This window comes from Dendrobates tinctorius, unplaced genomic scaffold, assembly GCF_039654945.1.
Source record: "Dendrobates tinctorius isolate UK_male_01 unplaced genomic scaffold, ASM3965494v1 ptg000004l, whole genome shotgun sequence".
Taxonomy (NCBI): domain Eukaryota; kingdom Metazoa; phylum Chordata; class Amphibia; order Anura; family Dendrobatidae; genus Dendrobates; species Dendrobates tinctorius.
Genome location: NW_027361672.1, coordinates 14,219,651 through 14,241,638, shown reverse-complemented (window position 1 = coordinate 14,241,638; position 21,988 = coordinate 14,219,651). Strand labels below are relative to the sequence as shown.

General features: G+C 41.7%; 1 protein-coding gene across 1 annotated transcript in view; it reads left to right on the top strand.

The window, feature by feature from the left end:
- KCNG2 (potassium voltage-gated channel modifier subfamily G member 2) overlaps window positions 1–21,988 on the top strand; it is a 393,620-nt gene that overhangs the window by 217,585 nt on the left and 154,047 nt on the right. The window lies entirely within an intron of this gene.

Below are 21,988 nucleotides of genomic sequence, written 5' to 3'. Positions count from 1 at the left end.
TGGTCCGATTGCATGGGGTACCCCTGAATGTGGTGTCTGACAGAGGTGTGCAGTTTGTGGCCAAATTTTGGAAGGCATTCTGTATGAAATTGGGCTTCTCACTCTCCTTCTCGTCGGCATATCACCCGGAGAGTAATGGTCAAACGGAACACACCAATCAATCCCTGGAACAAATTCTCAGGTGTCTGACCTCCGCCAGACAGGAGGATTGGTGTGATGCGTTACCGTTGGCAGAATTCGCTTTTAACAACCGGGTGAGTCAGTCCACCAATATGTCCCCATTCCTAATCAATTATGGGTTTAATCCTCATTTTGGGGAGTTTTCACAGGTGGATTCCGGTTGTCCAGGGGCAGAGGGGTCCGTCCAGCGGTTAAAAATCTCTGGGCTGAAGTCCAGCATATCATCTCTCGGGCCCAGGGGAGGTACAAATATTTTGCTGACAAAAAGAGGGCCCCGGGACACATTTCAGGTAGGGGGAGAAGGTTTGGCTTTCCACACGTAACATCACCTTGAAGGTACCATCAGCTAAATTGGGACCAAAGTTCATTGGTCCATACGAGATTGTGGAGATAGTCAACCCGGTGGCATATAGGTTGCGTCTCCCCACCTCCTTAAAGATATCCAATGTGTTCCATAAATCTCTGTTGAAACCTGTGGGGTCTGTTAAGGAGGATTCCGAGTCTGTTGTTCCTCCAGTGTTGGTGGAGGGTCACTTGGAGTATGAGGTTGGACATATTGTGGACCCTCGGCGGGTGCGCCGCTTTTTGCTGTACCTGGTCCACTGGAAGGGATATGGACCGGAGGATCGCTCATGGGTCCCTGCTCACTCTGTACATGCAGATCGCCTGGTTCGGACTTTCCATGCCAAGTGCCCGGGGAAGCCTGAGAGTCCAGAGGCCCCCCGTTGAGAGGGGGGAACTGTCATGGTCCCAGTGCAGGTTTTGACCTGCACATCAGGGGTTAATGTCTTGGGCTCAGTGCAGGCTTTGACCTGCACACATGGGGTTAATTATTGTGGTCTCTCTTTGGTTCAGGCAGAGCTTTTATTGCCCTGAGATACTCCAATCCCTGTCAGTTATACTTTCGCCCTTGGCATTGTGTGGTGACCCCTGAGTGTGTTTGTGCTGTGTTCTGGTTGCTTGATTCTCTGTGTACGACTCGGTCTGTTCTCTGGATATTGCTTTGGATTCTGCTTGGTACCTTCTGTCTGTTTGGTTTTGACTTCTGCTTGGCCCTGACTATCCGTTCTGTCTCATCCCTGGTACTTTACTGATATCTCTGTGTATGACCTCCGTCTTGCCTGACTCTGAGTATTTCTGTATAGTGTCCTGCCATCTCTGAAAGCAGGACGCTAAGCCCCGCCCCCTTGCAGTCACATGACCGTAGGTCCTGTGACTGCTTGCTAAACTTCAGCATCCACAGGTCCTGTGTATCTGTACTTTCCGGCTGTACCTGACCCCGGGCCCCCCTCCGGTGCGGGTGAGTCCCTGCTCAGCGGAGGCTGCACGCCGGCGCTGACAGGATCCTAACACTTTGTTCATTAGATTTATTTGGTAAAGGAAAAAGCAACTGGCAAAACAAGTTGCTAAAACTGAAGTAATCTCATAGTACATAATATTCATTCCTGTGTGTACTTGCCACTTTACTGTAAATCCTACTGAGGAAAATTCCAGAACTGAAGCTAAGCATCCTGTTTATTAACAATGCCATTAGCCAGATTTGGTTTACATCATAGCTTGAGATTCAACAGTTTTCAGAAAATAGTTTTGAAAATTGTATTACCCATCAATAACAAGTGGCTCCAGCCTGTACTGAAACTCAAGTGTCCAGACACTTTATAAATACTCAAGTGACTCAAAGATGGAGTAAACCCTTAGCACTTTATACTATATTAATGGAAACTATGAAACTTGTGTTAAAATTAGAATTAATAGCAAATTTATACATTTGTAAATGACGCACTTTGTTTTTTGTGAAAGTGAGCTACACAGGTAATACCAGTAAATGCCAAACTGGAGATTTTCTTAGTTGAGAATGGATGAGCTGGTTAAAGCAAAGGGGTAAAAATAGTGAAAATTAAGTTACTACCAATATTCAGACTGATATTTGGAGTAATAACCTTGAAATGCTTTAGTAAAGGCTGTTTATTTTTATCTGGCTCAAAAGTGAGATCTTAATTCTGTAATTTCCAATCACAATCAAATAATTTACAGTGTTGAATGATGGAGAGCAGGTTGCATATTTTGGTTGAAGGTATCTCATAAAGTCTCAGAGTTTCAGTACAAAGTGACAACAGCTCTGGGGTTATCCTATATCTGCCAAACAGAAGCAATAGTAATGCCCAATACAAGAAGTAAGTGCATACTGCAACAGTATGATATATCGTTATGATCTGTGGTGGTGTGAATTCGGTGTCCCCTGCCAATCACATGAAAGTAAGGACTGAAACCATCTTGTAGGACTAATGTGCCTTCTTTTACAACAGAAAAACTTGCTTTAATTTGCCATTTTTATCACATTTGACACAAATGGAGTTTGTGATCTATCTTGTAGTCTCGCACAAATACAAACAGATTTGTTTAATGGAAAGTCAGTTGACCTGTATTTCTGTATGATTTTAGACTACAGTGGCAGAGGGAGAATAAATTCCATGTAGATACTAGCCTAGTTAATAACACAAGGCAGCCATGTTTTCTCTAACTCGGTTTTATTTCACATGGAAAAAAATGCCTCTTCTTCAAAATGAGCATGCTACATTACCAATTTATATCCAATATTGATAAGCATGTAACATTTGGCATTGTGTGTGTGTGTAGTATATATACTGTGTGTATACAGTTGTGTGGAAAAAGTTTGTCCCCTTTCCGATTTCCTATTCTTTTGATGTTTGTCACACTTAAATGTTTCAGATCATAAAACAAATATAAATATTAGACAAATAGAACACAAGTAAACCCAAAATGCAGTTTTTAAATAGAAGTCATTATTATTAAGTTAACAATGCAGAGCCCCTTGTGAAAAAGTGATTTCCCCTCTAAATTTATGTTTTAAATGTGATTTATCACATCATTGGGAAGCTGAGTTCACATTCCCTAGCCACATGCAGGCCTGATTACTGCCAAACCTATTTTCAATCAAGAAATCACTTAAATAGGACCTGCCTGACAAAGAGAAGTAGACTAAAAGATCCTCAAAAGACAGGCATCATGAGGCAATTCAAAGAAATTCTGGAACAAATGAGAAGCAAAGTAATTGAGATCTATCAGTCTGGAAAAGGTTATAAAGCTATTTCTCAAGCTTTGGGACTCCAGCGAACCACAGTGAAAGCCATTATCCACAAATGGTGAAAACATGGAACAGGGGTGAACCTTCCTAGAAGTGGCCAGCTGACCAAAATTACCCCAAGAACGCAGCGACAATTCATCCAAGAGGTCACAAAAAAACCCACAACAACATCTAAAGAATTGAAGGCCTCACTTGCCTCAGTTAATGTCAGTGCTCATGACTCCATCATAAGAAAGAGACTGGGCAAAAATTGTTGCATGGCAAAGTTCGAAGATGAAAACCACTGCTGAACATAAAGGATCATCTTCATGATCCTCAAGACTTTTGGGAAAATAATCTGTGGTCTGACGAGACAAAAATTGAACTTTTTGGTGGCTTGGCCTGGCAATGGCTCCAAGTGGATGTGTTCACTAAAGCTCCTGCTGCTTCTGGGAATTCAAGGGCCATGGAAAAAGCAAAACCCTGTAAGAAAATCTCTAGGACATCAGGCATCAAGTAGCAGCAAAGAAGAGATGAGGAGGATGAGCAGCTGTGTTTTGCGGTGATGGAGAAGGCAGTGAGAGGAGAGAGAAGAGGGCCGTGTGTCTTCAAGCTTGCAGCAGAGCAAGATCCGTCCTGCTGAAACTATCTTGGTCCATTTGGGACAGATATACTACAGAATACTGTGTGGGGAAAAAGCAGGTAGGAAGCTGTGTGTCTGTGCTTCAGTTCCCGGCGTTCTCCCTCCTGGCAATACTTATCAGGGCTGTCCCTGGATGGCCACACAGAATCTGAGAAAGCTTAGCCTCCCCTGTCAGCACTTAACAGGATGATCTGCTCCCTGACTGGCCACATCAACTCTTGAAACAAACTGAGCAAAGCTCCAAAAAGGCGACTATAAGTCCAAAGTAAAATCAATAATTTTTACTAAGACAAATCCAGATACAAGAAGGGGTTGCTGTACAATCTGGGTGGGCTGCTGACTGCTGGAACCTTTGTCCGCCATTTCATTAGGTAATTCAAGTTTCTTCTCTTGCTACTCTGCTTCTTGGGCGTCATATACCTGTCTAACCATGGTGAATGGTCACCTGCTATCTGATAATGATCTGTGTATTTGATGTATGCAGCTTGAATAAGATTTTTTTTGGTGGTGCATTTTTATCTGTCATACATTGCCATGCACTTTGCGATGATTTAATAACTCTATGTAATGTATTCCTTGTTATTGCATAGGTTCTGATTGTACAGCAACCCCTTCTTATCCATGCGGTGTGCGGTTTCCGCACTTCATTGTCCACTACCCCCACTTGTATCTGGATTTGTCTTAATAAAAATTGATTTTACTTTGGACTTAGTCGCCTTTTTTGGAGCTTTGCTCAGTTTGTTTCTTTGGTAGATTGCGATTGTCCTTATTATCCATCTATCTGTGTCTGCTATTAAAGTACTATGCTGATTTCCTAATATTTAAAATGCAGATATTTGTCAGACATTGTAATTCACATCATCTTGGGACACTGTGAATAGTGCTGGACAGCAGTCCTCCTCCTCCCTCCTGTCAGTGCTTATCAGATCGCTCTCTAGCTGCCACATAGATTCTGGGAATCTAAAGGTACTGTCACACTAAGCGATATCGCTAGCAATATCGCTATAACTTGTGACATTATAGCGATATTGCTAGCGATATCGCTGTGTCTGATACTTACCTATGACCCGCTCCCCCGCTGGTTATCGCTGATCGCGCGAGAACATCCAGGACTGTTTCTCGTCGTCAGCTTCCTGCGGCGCTTCCTGTGGAGAGACGACAAGCGACGCATGGAGCCGGGCGGGAGGACGCAGGATCACCTGGTGTGACAGGTAAGTAGCGACCCCCGTCCCCAGCGATGTCGCTGGTGAGATCTGCCTGTGTGGCAGCTCACTAGCGACCACTTAGCGATGTACCAGTGATCCTGACCGCGTCATATCGCTGGTCGGGATCGCTGGTACATCACTAAGTGTGACAGTACCTTAAGAAAAGTGCATGGCAGGCAGGAAGACAAGGGGGCAAAAGAGCTGATTGTTTCTACACTGGAGGCAACAAATCCTCCCTCCTGAACTCTGGCAGAGCCCCCTCTGTATGGACTGAGGGAAGTGAATATGTAAAATCTGCTGGGCTCTTTATAGCTAAGCGTTAACTGGATCCTGTGTCACTGAGTGGTTAAGAAGTTAAACTAAACATTGTACCCTAAAGTCAATGTTATGCTCCTCAGTCTGGAAGACCAGTGTGTGTGAGATAATAGCAAGAAATGCAGGAAACACTCCACATCATTAACTCCAGCTTCTTCCAGATCAAACAGCATTCAAAGATACTTAACAAACAAGCCAGGCTCTGTCCCAGATCAAGATTCTAAAATTGGCATCTGATACTCCCTCTCCCACAGCCTCCCCTTCCTCACAAGAGGATATCTCCAGAGAAAATATGCAGGAAGGAGAGACACCCACTCCATCACCTCTTCTATACCTTCACCAAGCTCTGTTAATGCCCCAGCGGTGACACCATCTCAGAGTCTGGCATTGATGATGAAAGAAATAAAAAATCTCTGTTCTCAAATGGGAAATATTCTAACCAAAACAGATATGGAAGGTTATATTACTCGCTTGGAAAATCTATAGAAGTCTGAGATACAAGGCCTGAATGCGTCAATCTCACAAGTCGACGATAGTGACCTAGTTGGAATCTTCTTCTGCCACAGCTGCCGCAGAACCAAAGGTGCAAAGTCAAATAATAGAACGCCATTCTACACAGATTGACTCATTATTTGGTATGATAGAGGACCTCAAGAATCGAAACTGCCGCAATAAAATTCGCATACGGGGTTTACCTGAAGCAACTGGTACAGTCGATCTTATTTCCATTTCCATCCTTTGCTGCATCTTTAACACGCTCCTGGAAAAGTCACCTACCGAAGAAATACTTGTTGACAGAGCACACTGAGCTTTAAGACCCCGCAACAGTGACTTGGGCATTCCCAGAGATGTAATTTGCCATGTTCATTATTTCAAAACCAAAGAACAAATTATGAGACAGGCTCTGTCCAAAGGACGTATGGATTTTGATGGGGCCCATTAAGATTTTATGGCGGACATATCTAGGTCAACCTTAGCAAAACGTAGGGCTCTGTTGGAAGTTCTCAGTTAAAGAAATGTCCCCTACTCATGGGGTTTTACCTTCCAATTACAAGTGCGCAACCAGCATGGAACTTTCTTTCTGAGGAACTCAAACGGATTGCGGTCATTCCTAGAGGACCTGGATGTGCCAGAAATTACTATCTCTGATTGGCCCACAAACCCATTGACTCCTTCGGACTCCTACATGAATCGTCCACAAGTACCGCAAGCCCAAAGACTCAGAAGATGACCATCCTCTCATTCTCGTCCAGCTGAACAATGATATCTCTGGTTGTTCTGTTTCATTCTAGGAGATTCAATGAAAGCTTGTCTATTGAATTTTATATATCACTCACTAAGTTACTTTTTTTAGTGTTTATATTGTGAACTTGGGTGTAACTGGACCTGTTAGAATCATAAGACACTTTATTTTATATAATGTGATCCATACTGTGGATATCCGAGGGTGATGTAATTCAATCCATCTTTCCTTTGAAGGAGATTCTACTAAGCCCTTAGACTAATAAATAAGACACTAATATGCGATCTATATCGTGTGAATGTGAGATTTATGAACATACAAGTAGATACCTGTAGTTAGTATGTTAGACTAACACAACTTTCAGAAACAACTAAGGGTCTAGAATGAACACTGGGATATATTCAATTAGGGTTAACTACTGCATTTTCCTTTCCTTACAGGTTACCTAGTGTTATGCATCTTTAAATGGGTATGATCCTTGTTGTAGTTGGAACATAGGGTCCTTGTTTTTTGTTAGAGTTTTTATGTGCTTCTTACAATCTTTATTTTGTCTAGGCCAAGATCCCCGGGAGTTAGTCAATGTTGACTTGAAAGACACTCCCCAATTAGGGTGACTTGTTTTATACAAGTTTACTTGGGAAGGAATCCTCTACCACAGGGTTTCCTTTTCCCTTCTTTACATCCTCGGCTTAGGATCGAGGATTTGGCCTATTCTCTATATAGGCTTATTTCAACCTCTTCTATCTTTATTCTTTACCTATATCTTCTTTATCTCTGTCCTTTCTTCCTTGTCCATCCACATAGACTAAGTTGAAATTGGTAATATCAGACATGGCATCAATTAAGGTAGCTTCTCTAAATGTTAGAGGGTTTACTGTCCCGCAAAAACATTCTCCACTTCTATACAGGATGCATGAAATGGGAGTGCAAATTCTTTTCTTACAGGAGACCCATTTTAAAAGCGTATGTTTCGCTTTATAAGACACACCCCAAATTTTGAGGAGGAAAAAACTTCTTTTTAATAAAATGGTGGTGCTTTTTATAATCCAGGCATCTTATTGCTTACCGGGGGTGGTGGGAAGTGGGGTCCCAGGGTTGCTGCTGGAAGAGGCAGGAGTGGAATGTTGCTGCTAGGATGAGGGGGTGTTTTGAGGTGCGGGTGTCCGATGCTGCCGCTGTGCTATGTCCTCGGTGTTGCTGTCATCACGCTCTGTACTTGGTGCTGCCGCCGCGCTTTGTCCCCCGATGCTGCCGCCATGCTCTGTCCCCCGGTGCTGCCGCCCGCTCTGTCCCACGGTGCTGCCGCCCGCTCTGTACCCCGATGCTGCCGCCACGCTCTGTCCCCTGGTGCTGCCACCCGCTCTGTCCCCTATTTCAGTGCTGAAATCTCATCTCCTGAGATTTCAGTGCCGAGATCTCCATCTGCGCTTGCGCGGCGGCCATTTTCCAGAAGCAATTCACCGCACAGGGCATTGCAAGCATGAATGGAATGGCAGAGCCCCCCACGCAGCACGGGACAGAGCGCGGAGGTGGCAAGCATCGGGAGACACAGTGCGGCGGTAGCACCCTGGAGACACAGCGCGGCGGCGGCAAGCACCGGACACCTGCAGCGGCAGCACAAAAAAGGTATATTCGCATTGTAAGACGTACCCCTATTTTCCCCCCAAATTTGGGGGAAAAAAGTGCATCTTATAAAGCGAAAAATACAGTAATCACTTTCCAAAAATGAAAAACTGGTACTACACAACCGGGTATCATAGTTCGAATCCGATTGCTAAATCTAAAGGGGTCAGCATTGCTATTCACAAACCTTTCCCCTTCACCCTACTAGGGTTTGAAACTGATGATAATGGATGTTTTTATTGAAGATCTTTTTTTTTTTTTTGTTTTTATTGAAGATCTACACACTAGCTAACTTTTATCTTCCAATTAAAGAGCAGGTGAGTACTGGGCTGAGATACCTGCAACGACTGGAGGGTTTTATGGAAGGCTTTTTGATTTTGGGGGAGACCTGAATCTGACAATGGATAAAATGTGGGACTCCTCAGTGGGTAAGTCTACGATTTCCCCTACGCAATTATCCTCCTGGAAAAACAATCTCTTCAAATTGCAGACAGTGGATGTGTGGCGTGTCTTACATCCTAAAGATAGAGATTACACCCACTACTCATCATTTCACAACTTATATAGTAGAATTGACTACTTTTTAGTTAGTCATCATTTGTTTAGCTGGAATCCCTCCGCTTCTGTGGGCACTATGACCTGGTCAGACCTTGCTCCCATCTTCTTTACTTTCCAGCCACCCACCTTCTTGAAGACATTAATACCAAAAATGCTGTAGAACAAGCCATCTGAGTGGGAAGCTCTAAAATGCATAATTAGGGGTGTCCTAATCAAAGAAGGCACTAGACTTAAGAAAGTAAAAACACATGCAATAGAAAATCTTTTGAAGCAAATACATTCCCTTTCACAATCCCATAAAAAAATCCATCTGCTGAAATCTTGATTAACTTGAACAAGCAAAAAGATGACCTGAAGGGATTCTAGACCAAAGTTACTCAAAACAGAAGGAAAGGTTACAGCAGTTATTTTATGAATTTGCAGACAAGTGTGGTGGCCCTTTAGCTAGAAGCATCCATCCTAAAGCCCCAATGACATTTATTCAATCTATACAGTATTCAACAGGAACCGTAATCAATATATCCAAACAAATTGCTGAGGCATTCAAAGCATATTATAGCTCCCTGTACAATATTGAGGGCCAATATGTAGATGTGTCACCAACCCAACTTTATCTGAAAATTGATCAATACATGAAAGACACTGCTCTGCCTTCAATACTAGTTGACACAAAGGCAACCCTAGAGCAATCATTTGAAAAAGGAGGTACTTCAGGTCATCAAAAGCTCCCCATCTAATGCCCAGGTCCAGATGGTTACTCTGACAAATTCTATAAAACATTTGCTACACAATTAACAACATTCTTAACCAAAGTATTTAATTCAGTTTCAACTTCAAACCCTTTTCCCAGACAAACTCTGGAAGCCCATATTTTGGTGATACCGAAAACTGGGAAAGACCAAATGTTATGCTCAAGTTACAGGCCAATATCCTTAATTAGCATTGATGTTAAATGTTTCTCTAAAATCATAGTGACCTGATTAGCCCCCCTTATGCCTCATATCATGCACAACGATCAAGTAGGATTTGTCCCCCAGAGGAAGGCAAGAGACAACACGATTAAAACGATGCTGCTAATGCCCTATACAAAATAAAATGAATGCTGGGATCTTTTTCAATCGGTTGATGCTGAAAAAGCATTTGACCGGAATAGCTGGCCATTTCTACATAGTGCCCTTAAACAAATCAGTTTAGGTCCCAACATTCTCAACAAAATAATGGTTTTATATCAAGACTCCTCTGTCAAGGTCCGTTGCAATGGCACCTATTCAGAATCTTTTGAAGTGTTGAATGGAATAAGACAGGGGTGTCCATTCTCCCCTTTATTGGACGATATTGTGATGGAACATCTGTCAATGGCCCTCAGGAAAAACTCCAACATTCTAGGAATCCCAGTTGGGCACGAATCTTATAAATTGGTGCTATATGCAGATGACCTCCTATTGTACATCACTAATTCTCAAACAACACTGCCCTCTATTCTATATAGTAGACTGAGTAATTTTAAGGTAAATCTTTCTAAGTCAGATATTTTGAACATCAATATCCTACAGGAAGAGGCACAATTGTTAAAGGGGTCCTTTCCGTTGGTGTAATGGTTCTATGAAATATCTTGGGTTCCAATTGCCCTCAGACTTGTCCCAGCTCTTGCTTTGCTCAGTTATGACAAAGCTGAGCTCAAGGCTTATGACAAAACATGATTATCTTGGTTCGGTAGAATTAACGTATTAAAGATGGATATTCTTATGAATTGCTTTATGTATTTTAGTTGGTTCCAATTGCACTCTGCAGTTCCTTTATAAGCAGCTAAATACAGTCTGTAACAATTTCATTTGGAGATCAAAAAGATTGAGACTGGCCATTAAATTTTTGGCTAGATCTAAATCTTAAGCGGGGACCGGCCTTCTGAATTTTCAACTTTATCATGCTGTGGTTGTGCTGGGGCGGATGGTGGACTGATTTCATGGTGTGAATCAGAAGTGTTGGGTCACACTAGAGTCATTCCTATCATGCCTAGACTTACCTTCTCTACCCTGGATTTCTAAGCACTTTTCTTCTTCAAAGGTACCACTCCTCCCATTAACAGTTGATCTTCTCAGAGTTTGGGACCAATTGGTAAATAAACTTAAGATTTCTAAGATTCCAGGACCTATGACACTGATTATTGACAATTCAGAATTCCCCCTGGAGATAGTGAGTAAATTCCTGGTCTTCAACTATAAAACTAGACTCCATCAGGTCCTGGCAAATTTCTGAAATATACCATCGCTAAACGAGCTTAAAGCTCTCTACACCAATCAAACCATACCTTGGTTTTCATACCTCCAGTTCTATTCATTCATTGATTCCCTTCAGCCGTTCTCGGTGCTCAAGTCTGACCCTTCTCAGTTTGATTCGTTGCTGATCGGAGAAGTTGATGAAAAAATAAAGTTACGTTAAAACCAAGCACACCATTGTTTCTCTTGTGAAATTCTCAATAAGTTTGATGTGCCACATGACCCTCTTCCCATTGAAAAAAATAGTTTGATACAAAATAGACAACTTCAAAATTGCCACCATGGTCACCACCCATCTTGAAAAGTTTCCCCCTCCCATATACTAATGTGCCACAAATAGGAAGTTGATATCACCAACCATTCCATTTAGGTGTATCCATATAAATGGCCCACCCTGTGTATGTGTGTGTGTGTGTATATATATATATATATATATATATATATATATATATATATATATCCAGTGTGTGTGTATGTGTATATATGTACATATATATGTGTATATATATATATATATATATATACCTAGTGTATGTGTACATATATATATATATATATATATATATATATATATATATATATATTAGGGTGTTTCATTTTGTATGGTAAAAATTAAAATGTCAAATTTTTGCAGACCTTGCTTACGCCCCGAGTCTCACTGATGTAAAAAGTATATACTGTATGCCAAATTTCAAGACGATTGAACAATATTTAGAGGTTGCACACTTTTATCAGTTTAATAAAAGTACGCAAAAACAGATTTTCAATGTTAAGTATTTTTTATTAGAAATTCAAACAATTAAAAACGTAGAATAATAGTGACAATAAACAGTAACATTGATAGGCAGTATCCTACGTATTAAATGATTTACACTAATGTGCTGTGAACGATGCAACTCCTTTTGTTCGCTTGGTGACAGCTTTTCTATGATACTCAACAACTCTTAACAAGAACTGTTTCTGTTGTTCATCTCTGATTGAATTATTAAACTTCTTTATCAGAGCAATGCCCCTTTCTGCAGTGTCATTCATCACCTTAAGGATATGTGCACACGTAAGCGTTTTTTCGCTTTTTTTAAGCGTTTTTACAGGCAAAAACACTTTAAAAATGCTTAAAAGAAGCATCCCATTCATTTTAATGAATTCTGCACTTTTTGTGCATACTGATGCGTTTTTTCCACGAAAAAAACACATCGCGGTAAAAAACACAGCATGCTCATTAATTTTGCGGAAAAATCCATATTTCTAGCTATTTTCTATGAGACTGTGGACGCTCCGGAAAAACGCATAAAAAAAACGCGCGTTTTCTGGGAAGGAGTCCGGTTTTCAGTCAGGAATTTTCTGCATATGTGGGTACATAGCCTAAGAGCATTGATGGAGCTTCTTAGTGTATCACTGCAATATTCTTCTACGTCGTGGATCCCAAACAGTTCAAACAATGTCTTTGTCTTACTTGTAACAAAATTGCTGAGGTCTTTTCCTTCAAAAACTAGGTTTTTACCTTCCAACCGTTTCAGTTCCTTTTTCTTTTCAGGTTTCATTCTTAAATTTTCAAACCTCTTCTCCTTCTCAGCCTGACCGATACGTTCATCCAAAAATGCCAATCCTGTTAGTTTCTGACAGATTCCAAATGTGTCTCTTAGCCACTGTGAGGACACTTTCTCCGACCTCTTTATCTGGGTAATATTGCAGAAGCTGTAGCATCTCCAAATCATTCTTTGGAGCCCATCGTCTTACAATTGCCTCGTGCCAAAGGTGGACATATATCAGACAGACAAAACGTGCTACTTATTCCTTTCAATTCGGTATTAGACATATGCAATTGTTTAGTGAATAGCACAATTTTGAGTACATATATGGCCTTTGCCATCCACCTTGCTTCAGTCAGAGCCCCTGGAACCCTAAATTTGAAATCGTTTTCATCCCAACCTCCAAGATATAGAAGTGATAGTTGTAATAGCTCTTTGTAATCTTCTCTTGGATGACTGCCATCTTTCAAGACATTGTTGAGGTAGTCCACCATTTTCACACGTTGTTCTTCATTTTCAACCGTAATTCTGCCGGAGACACACTGACTCTAATGCAATCCCCCTTTGTGTACAAGGGCTTCTGTTTAACTTCTGCTTTTTATAGCACCTTTAAAAATCCAATTTTTTTTTTTTATTTCCTGCTTACTTGTTCAAAAAAAGAAAATTGAAAAGATATGGAGAGGATAATAAAAGCTGCTAAATGGGAACAAGAGTATGAATCTGTTTTAGGAAAGAAAGCAAGGGGGAAATATTGATTATTCGACACCGAGGCCATATTCAGATTGTCTGCTCTGCACTGAAGTCCCCCCCCCCCAAGTACATCATAAGGCTAGTAACCCAGGTATTAGGAAACCCCTTTTCTAGGTGAAGGGGACATTTGTGCAGACTGTGGGGAAGGCTGAGGATATTCTATATGCAGTATGATCTTTGTCATGCTGAGTTGTTACAAAACTTTGTCTAAAGTCACATTTTGTAAGAGGTAAAAACGTGCTGCAAAATCCACAGCAAAATTTGTGCCATGTCCAAATGTGGCATAAAAAGTGTCAATAAGAGGATAGTGTGATATATTGTCATTTTTCTGGCCTATGTAAAGTTGCTATAGTTTAAGATTTGCATGAAAAAAACAATAAAAATATACAGTGGCATGCAAAAGTTTGGGCACACCTGGTCAAAGTTACTGTTATTGTGAACAGTTAAGCAAGTTGAAGATGAAATTATCTCTAATTTTTCTCTCTAAAAGGCCTAAAGTTAAAGATGACACATTTCCTTTGTATTTTAGTCCGGAAAAAAATACTGTCATTTTTTTTTTTCATTTTAAATTGCAATGCAAAAGTTTGGGCACCCATGGAGATTTGTGTGCTCACAAAACTCTGGAGTTGTAGTACATTGTTCTGCTGTTCAGAGACACCTGCACAAATATGGCCTTCATAGAAGAATTATCACAAGAAAACCTTTCCTGCATCCTTGCCATAACAATCCTTGTGGATTTAGCAGCACACGAGAGTGTTTCTTTCATTTCCTTGTGATGATAAATAAAAACTAAAAGCACTTGTTCCTTGGAAGGGAGTCAAGCTCCCAAAAATTCACCACCAGGCACAACATACACATTAGTGTGATGTCGATGATACATTTTCATGAATTTCAGTACTTTCAGATAAAAGTGATCAAAGTGTGCAACCCCTAAATATTAATCGATTTCGCTAAAATTTTTTACATGGATCTTTTAGATGACTCAGACCAAGGATTCAAGCAAAGTCATATGAAAATCATAACTTCAGAAAAATGAAACACCCTAATATATATATATATATATATATATATATATATATATATATACACAGTGGGGCAAAAAAGTATTTAGTCAGTCAGCAATAGTGCAAGTTCCACCACTTAAAAAGATGAGAGGCGTCTGTAATTTACATCATAGGTAGACCTCAACTATGGGAGACAAACTGAGAAAAAAAAATCCAGAAAATCACATTGTCTGTTTTTTTTTTTCATTTTATTTGCATATTATGGTGGAAAATAAGTATTTGGTCAGAAACAAAATTTCATCTCAATACTTTGTGATATATCCTTTGTTGGCAATGACAGAGGTCAAACGTTTTCTGTAAGTCTTCACAAGTTTGTCACACACTGTTGTTGTTATGTTGGCCCATTCCTCCATGCAGATCTCCTCTAGAGCAGTGATGTTTTTGGCTTTTCGCTTGGCAACACGGACTTTCAACTCCCTCCAAAGGTTTTCTATAGGGTTGAGATCTGGAGACTGGCTAGGCCACTCCAGGACCTTGAAATGCTTCTTACGAAGCCACTCCTTCGTTGCCCTGGCGGTGTGCTTTGGATCATTGTCATGTTGAAAGACCCAGCCACGTTTCATATTCAATGCCCATGCTGATGGAAGGAGGTTTGCACTCAAAATCTCACGATACATGGCCCCATTCATTCTTTCATGTACCCGAATCAGTCGTCCTGGCCCCTTTGCAGAGAAACAGCCCCAAAGCATGATGTTTCCACCACCATGCTTTACAGTAGGTATGGTGTTTGATGGATGCAACTCAGTATTCTTTTTCCTCCAAACACGACAAGTTGTGTTTCTACCAAACAGTTCCAGTTTGGTTTCATCAGACCATAGGACATTCTCCCAAAACTCCTCTGGATCATCCAAATGCTCTCTAGCAAACTTCAGACGGGCCCGGACATGTACAGGCTTAAGCAGTGGGACACGTCTGGCACTGCAGGATCTGAGTCCATGGTCGCGTAGTGTGTTACTTATGGTAGGCCTTGTTACATTGGTCCCAGCTCTCTGCAGTTCATTCACTAGGTCCCCCCGCGTGGTTCTGGGATTTTTGCTCACCGTTCTTGTGATCATTCTGACCCCACGGGGTGGGATTTTGCGTGGAGCACCAGGTCGAGGGAGATTATCAGGGGTCTTGTATGTCTTCCATTTTCTAATTATTGCTCCCACAGTTGATTTCTTCACTCCAAGCTGGTTGGCTATTGCAGATTCAGTCTTCCCAGCCTGGTGCAGGGCTACAATTTTGTTTCTGGTGTCCTTTGACAGCTCTTTGATCTTCACCATAGTGGAGTTTGGAGTCAGACTGTTTGAGGGTGTGCACAGGTGTCTTTTTATACTGATAACAAGTTTAAACAGGTGCCATTACTACAGGTAATGAGTGGAGGAAAGAGGAGACTCTTAAAGAAGAAGTTACAGGTCTGTGAGAGCCAGAAATCTTGATTGCTTGTTTCTGACCAAATACTTATTTTCCACCATAATATGCAAATAAAATGAAAAAAAAACAGACAATGTGATTTTCTGGATTTTTTTTTCTCAGTTTGTCTCCCATAGTTGAGGTCTACCTATGATGTAAATTACAGATGCCTCTCATCTTTTTAAGTGGTGGAACTTGCACTATTGCTGACTGACTAAATACTTTTTTGTCCCTCTGTATATATATATATATACACTCACTGGCCACTTTATTAGGTACACCATGCTAGTAACGGGTTGGACCCCCTTTTGCCTTCAGAACTGCCTCAATTCTTCGTGGCAGAGATTCAACAAGGTGCTGGAAGCATTCCTCAGAGATTTTGGACCATATTGACATGATGGCATCACACAGTTGGCGCAGATTTGTCGGCTGCACATCCCTGATGCGAATCTCCCGTTCCACCACATCCCAAAGATGCTCTATTGGATTGAGATCTGGTGACTGAGGAGGCCATTTGAGTACAGTGAACTCATTGTCATGTTCAAGAAACCAATCTGAGATGATTCGAGCTTTATGACATGGCGCATTATCCTGCTGAAAGTAGCCATCAGATGTTGGGTACATTGTGGTCATAAAGGGATGGACATGGTCAGCAACAATACTCAGGTAGGCTGTGGCGTTGCAACGATGCTCAATTGGTACCAAGGGGCCCAAAGAGTGCCAAGAAAAAATTCCCCACACCATGACACCACCACCACCAGCCTGAACCGTTGATACAAGGCAGGATGGATCCATGCTTTCATGTTGTTTACGCCAAATTCTGACCCTACCATCCGAATGTCGCAGCAGAAATCGAGACTCATCAGACCAGGCAACGTTTTTCCAATCTTCTACTGTCCAATTTCGATGAGCTTGTGCAAATTGTAGCCTCAGTTTCCTGTTCTTAGCTGAGAGGAGTGGTACCCGGTGTGGTCTTCTGCTGCTGTAGCCCATCTGCCTCAAAGTTCGACGCACTGTGCGTTCAGAGATGCTCTTCTGCCTACCTTGGTTGTAACGGGTGGCAATTTGAGTCACTGTTGCCTTTCTATCAGCTCGAACCAGTCTGCCCATTCTCCTCTGACCTCTGGCATCAACAAGCCATTTCCGGCCACAGAACTGCCGCTCACTGGTTTTTTTTTCTTTTTCGGACCATTCTCTGTAAACCCTAGAGATGGTTGTGCGTGAAAATCCCAGTAGATCAGCAGTTTCTGAAATACTCAGACCAGCCCTTCTGGCACCAACAATCATGCCACGTTCAAAGGCACTCAAATCACCTTTCTTCCCCATACTGATGCTCGGTTTGAACTGCAGGAGATTGTCTTGACCATGTCTACATGCCTAAATGCACTGAGTTGCCGCCATGTGATTGGCAGATTAGAAATTAAGTCTTAACACACAGTTGGACAGGTGTACCTAATAAAGTGGCCAGTGAGTGTATATATCTCCTTAAAAACTTAATTTAACTTTTCAATATAAGAAGTGAAACTCATATATTATATAGTCATTACAAACAGAGTGACCTATTTCAAGTGTTTATTTCTGTTGATGATTATGGCTTACAGCAAATGAAAACCCAAAAGTCATTATTTCAGTAAATTACAATACTGTATAACACCTGCTTGAAAAATGATTTTAAAATGCAAAATGTTGGCCTACTGAAATGTATGTTTAGTAAATGCACTCAATACTTGGTCGGGGCTCCTTTTGTATCAATTACTGCATCAATGCGGCATGGCGGCAATCAGCCGGTGGCACTGCTGAGGTGTCATGGAAGCCCAGGTTGCTTTGATAGCAGCCTTCAGCTCGTCTGCATTGTTGGGTCTGGTGTCTCTTCTTCTTGACAATACCCCATCTATGGGGTTAAGGTCAGGCGAGTTTGCTGGTCAATTAAGCACAGTGATACTGTTGTTTTTAAACCAGGTATTGGCACTTTTGGCAGTGTGGACAGGTGCCAAGTCCTGCTGGAGAATGAAATTTCAATCTCCTAAAAGCTTGTCGGCAGTGGGAAGCATGAAATGCTCTAAAAATTTCCTGGTAGACGGCAGCGCTGACTTTGGTCTTGATAAAGCACAGTGGATCTACACCAGCAGATGACATAGCTCCCCAAACCATCACTGATTGTGGAAACTTCACACTAGACCTCAAACATATTGGATTGTGTGCCTCTCCATTATTCCTCCAGACTCTGGGACATTGATTTCCAAATGAAATGTAAAAGTTAATTTAATCTGAAAACAACACCTTCGACCACTGAGCAACTGTCCAGTTTCTTTTCTCCTTCACTCAGTTAAGACAACTCCGGTGTTGTCTATTGGTCATGAGTGGCTTGACACAAAGAATGCGACACATGTAGCCTATGTCCTGGATATATCTCTGTGTGGTGGCTCTTGAAGCAATGACTCCAGCAGCAGACCACTCCTTGTGAATCTTCCCCAAATTTTTGAATGGCCTTTCAAGGCTGAAGTTATCCCAGTTGCTTGTGCACTCTTCATTAATATGCTTGGATACAGCACTCTTGTGAACAGCCAGCTTCTTCAACAATGACCTTTTGTGGCTTACCCTCCTTGTGGAGTTTGTCAATGACTGCCTTCTGGACCTCTGTCAAGTCAGCAGTCTTCCCCATGATTGTGGAGCTTACTGAAATGGACAAAGGGACCTTTTTAAATGCTTAGGGAGCCTTTGCAGGTGTTTTGTTAATTATTCTAATTTACTGAGATAATGACTTTTGCGTTTTCATTGGCTGTAAGCTATCATCATCTAGATCAGTGTTCCCCCAACTCCAGTCCTCAAGAGCCACCAACAGGTCATGTTTTCAGTATTTCCTCAGTATTACACAGGTGTTTGAATTCTTGCCTGTCCAGGTGATGCAATTATCACTTGTGCAATACTAAGGAAATCCTGAAAACATGACCTTTTGATGGCTCTTGAGGACCGGAGTTGGGGAACACTGATCTAAATTCATAAATGAACACTTGAAATAGATCACTCTGTTTGTAATGACTCTATCTAATATGAGATTCACTTCTTGTATTGAACAACTGAAATACATTTTTGATTATCTAAGTTTGTGAGATGCACCTGTGTGTTTGTATGTGTGTATACAGTATATATATGTGTATATATATATATATATATATTATACACACATATGGTGGGGGAAATAAGTATTTGATCTCTTGCTGATTTTGTAAGTTTGCCACTAGCAAAGCGAAACAGTCTATAATTTTAAGGGCAGGTTAATTTTAACATCGAGAGATAGAATATCAAAAATAAAATCCAGAAAATCACATTGTATAAATTATATAAATTTATTTGCGTTTTGCAGTGAGATATAAGTATTTGATACCCTACAAACCATTAAGAGTTCTGGCTCCTACAGACCAGTTAGACTCTCCTAATCAACTCGTTACCTGCATTAAAGACAGCTGTTTAACATAGTCACCTTTAAGCCCCCGTTACACACTGCGATATTGCTAGCAATATCGCTGTAAAGTCACCGATTTTGTGACGTTACAGCGATATTGCTAGCGATATCGCTGTGTCTGATACTTACCTCCGACCGGCTCCCCCGCTGGTTATCGCTGATCGCGCGAGAAGCTCCTGGACCATTCCTCGTCGGTCACTTCCTGCGGCGCTTCCTGCTGTGACGACGAGCGACGTGTGGACGCGGGCGGGAGGACGCAGGATCGCCACGTCTGACAGGTAAGTAGCGATCCCCGTCCCCAGCGATGTCGCTGGTGAGATCTGCCTGAGTGGCAGCTAACTAGCGACCACCTAGCGATTCACCAGCGATCCTGACCACGTCATATCGCTGGTCGGGATCGCTGGTGAGTCGCTAGGTGTAACGGTACCCTTATAAAAGACTCCTGTCCACATACTCAATTAATCAGACAGACTCTAACCTCTACAACATGGGAAAGACCAAAGAGCTTTATAAGGATGTCAGGGACAAGATCATAGACCTGCACAAAGCTAGAATGGGCTACAAAACCATACGTAAGGCGCTGGTTGAGAAGGAGACAACTGTTGGTGCAATAGTACAAAAATGGAAGAAATTCAAAATGACTGTCAATTGACATTGATCTGGGGCACCATGCAAAATCTCACCTCGTGGGGTACTCTTGATCATGAGGAAGGTGAGAGATTAGCCTAAAACAACATGGGGGAACTTAATGATCTCAAGACAGCTGGGACTAAAGTCACCAAGAAAACCACTGGTAACATATTGCGCTGTAAAGGTTTAAAATCCTGCAGTTCCCGCAAGGTCCCCCTGCTCAATAAGGAACATGTGTAGGCCCATCTGAAGTTTGCCCAATCTGGATGATTCTGTAAGTGATTGGGAGAAGCTGCTGTGGTCAGATGAGACAAAAAATTGAGCTCTTTAGCATTAACTCAACTCGCCATGTTTGGAGGAAGAGAAATGCTTTCTATGACCCAAAGAACACCGTCCCCACTGTCAAGCATGGAGGTGGAAAAACTATATTTTGGTGGTGTTTCTCTGCTACGGGTACAGGACTACTTCACCGTATCAATGGGACAATGGATGGGGTCATATACCATAAAATCCTGAGTGACAACCTCCTTCCCTCCGCCAGGACTTATCGTGGCTGGGTCTTCCAGCAAGACATTGACAAAAAACATACAGCCAAAGCAACAAAGGAGTGGCTCAAAAAGAAGCACATTAAGGTCATGGAGTGGCCTAGCCAGTCTCCAGACCTTAATCCTATAGAAAATTTATGGAGGGAGATGAAGCTCCGAGTTGCCAAGCGGCAGCCTCAAAATCTTAATGATTTAGAGATGATCTTCAAAGAGGAGTGGACCAAAATTCCTCCTGACGTGTGCAAACCTCATCATCAACTACAAAAACCTCTGACTGCTGTGCTTGCCATCAAGGGTTTTGCCACCAAGTATCAAGTCTTGTTTGCCAGAGGGATTAAATACTTATTTCTCACTGCAAAATGCAAATAAATTTATATAATTTATACATTGTGATTTTCTGGATTTTATTTCTGATGTTTTATCTCTCAATGTTAAAACTAACCAACCCTTAATTAAGATAATCTTTTAAGATAAGATAATCCTTTAATCGTCCCACCATGGGGAATTAGACTGTTCATGTCTTTGTCAGTGGGCAAACTTACAAAATCAGCAAGGGATCAAGTACTTATTTCCCCCACTGTACGTACGTACATACATACATACATACATACATACATACATATTGCCTTATCTTTATTCTTTTGTTGAAACCTATCATGCTTCACAAGCCCTATACATTTACTGTGTTACAGTGTAAATTAAGTAATTGCTCCATTTGTTCATAATGAAAGATCTCCTAAGCGATTGTAATCACTGGATGAAAATATATATTCACAGACCTAGACATTATGTATTTTCATCAATATGTTATTAGATCTCAGATTCATATCCAGAAAATTATACATAATGCACTGCCTAAGTATGGAGACAAGTTACATTTGTTTACATTTTATGCATGACTTTGCTCATTTATTATAAGTACTGTGCTGAAAACAATATTTTAGAACCTGCCTTTGTATGTACCGTATTTTTCGGACTATAAGACGCACCCCTAATTTTCGAAAGGAAATTTGGGAAAAATTAATGCGTCAAATGGGGGGCTGTCTTACAGTCCTGAATTCATCTTACCTGGGGGTGGATCGGCTGCGCTGGTGGCAGCAGGACTCAGGCGATGCTTACGGTGGTCCGACCCTGCTGGTCGATGATCTCATTCCCATCACAGCCTGGTGTGGCAGGTTCCGGTGACATTTTGTGAAAGCCCAGAGCCCCTGCATTTCTATTGTCTTGATGCTGTGGCCTCTGGGAAAATGGCCACCTTCAGCGGTGCATGCACAGATTGAGATCTCGGCAACAAGATCTCATCCTGAGATCTCGGAGCGCTGAGATCTCAATCTACACATGCACATGCCATTTTCCCGCAGGCCACAGCATCGAGGCAATAGAACTGCCTGAGCCCCCCGCAGCACCGAGCACCGCCAAAACTGCCGCGTCAGGCTGGGATGGGAGCGAGATCATCACCCTACAGCATCGGACGACCGGAAGAA